Source organism: Rhynchophorus ferrugineus, unplaced genomic scaffold (genome assembly GCF_030347505.1).
Source record: "Rhynchophorus ferrugineus isolate W39M unplaced genomic scaffold, kcgeb_rfMv2 rfM8, whole genome shotgun sequence".
Lineage (NCBI taxonomy): Eukaryota > Metazoa > Arthropoda > Insecta > Coleoptera > Curculionidae > Rhynchophorus > Rhynchophorus ferrugineus.
Window position 1 is genome coordinate 36,610,773 of NW_027472587.1, and position 2,112 is coordinate 36,612,884.

A 2,112-nucleotide genomic window follows, 5' to 3' on the forward strand; every position below is an offset into this window, starting at 1 on the left:
AACACTCATTAAAATTATGTTATGTAATCTTAATGAAGCATCTTATTATATTTTTTTGTATGTAACTTTTTTCGTTTCTTTTCTCGAAGCTTGGCTGTAAAGAGACTAATGATATAAAGTTATTTAAATAATTTAATCAAATGTAAATATATAGTACGTCATTAAATATAGAGAAACATTCATTCATTATGATATAAAAGTTTTTATGACGTGGGTTAATTAATTTGTATATTTTTGTATGTTTAAGTAAATATATTCGATATAAAGTTAGTATTACTAAAATTATATTTATATTATGTTTTACAGATGTACCTATTTTATAATGGCTTATATTTTTTATAATGAACTTACCAAATATTTTTAAACGTCAAAGCAATTAGAGTTTCATCTATAGCTGCTTTCAGTCAACCCAGGAAAAACAATTATGGACCGATTTTCAAAAATCTTTTTTATTCCAAAGACTGCACTTCCGAGGAGGACCCATTGGAGCCAAATCAATACCAGATGGGGAGAAGGGGGAAAATCGAGGGAAGACCTCAAATTTCAAAGGCATATACAAAGTTTTAACATATTTTTATTATCTAAAATAATCAGATATTTGTGTACAATGTTATTTCTGAACTGATATGACGGAAAATCGGAAGTAGTTCAGTGTAAAAGTCATTCAGTTTGCTTTTTAAGCACTAACTACATCTCTAGTTCTAGTTAGGTTAGAACACTTGTCAAATCTCCTAGACTAGGTAGCGGACCCCGGGACCTGAAACATTCCTTGTTTTCAATCATTGTTTCTTTTTTCCTATTTTTCCTAACACGGGCTACACCTTTACTTGGCCTACCAATTGCAATACTTAAAAAAATAACTGCGTTATTTATGAGTAAATATCTAACACAAAAATAAAACATTTTTACAAAAAAAATGAACCGACATCAAAAAATAAATAATGAACTCACTAAAAAATGAAAAACAAGCAAACTTTAACTGATTTTTAATACCCCAAAAAAAGTTTTAAAGTAAAATATGTAAATAATAATCGTTGTAATAACTAAATAAAAGTAAACAAAACTTATTTAACCTATCTACTACAGTTAGTTTATATTCTACTACATACACGCTGTTTAGCTTATTACCTACCTAAACCTATTTATCTATTAACAATATTATTTTATTACATCAAATTGGTGCATTCAAAATAATTATTTAATGAATTATCAGTTGCACATTCGTGATAATAAAAAAACTGTTTTCGTATGAGAAAACATATTAAAAAATAACCTAGAGTGTTCAAAGACTTCCTCCAAGAAAAAGGCCCCATATCTTCAGTTCTTTTTTAAAAACCTAATAAAAATTAGAGTTTTTGTTCTAGAACAATACTCCAAAAAAATCAGTAACAAAAACTTGGTCATCCTTTACATAACAATTCATTACACAGTAAATTTCGATACAATAAACAGCGAAGGACTCAATTTAAAAAAAATGATCTCGATCGATATTTTTTTTCTATATTTTAATATACAATAATAAGAGAGAGAGAGAGAAAAGAAATCTGATGAAGCAAAATACACAATAAGAAGACCCATTAAGATAAGTCAACGTTACGAAATAATTTCAACGAATGGTATTATGAAAAACTGTGTACAAATTTTTAAAAGCTTTTCCACTCAGTAATTTCCCCCCCGATTTTTTCTCTCTCTTCTTTCGTTTTGATATAAAAAATAATTATTATGACCGCGATTAATTAATATCGACATTAATTATTATACGCTACCAGTATTAATTATACCCCATTAACTTGATTTATTTATTTGTTTGAATTAGAACAAGAATTATGCAAGTCTCTTCAATTTTTTTGTTAAAAATATTTATTTTTCTCTTTTTAGTGTTAGATATTTACTCAATAAATTACGCAGTTATTTTATTTAATACAACAATGGGTAGGCCAAGTAAAGATGCAGTCTGTATGAGGAAAAATAGGAATAAAGAAACAATGACTGAAAATAAGGAACGCTTCAGACCCCGGGGTCCGCTAACTAATATAGATGATTTAATAATTCTCATCAAACTAGAACAACAGAAAGATGTTGCGCCGCCGTCGGGAATCGAACTCGCGACCT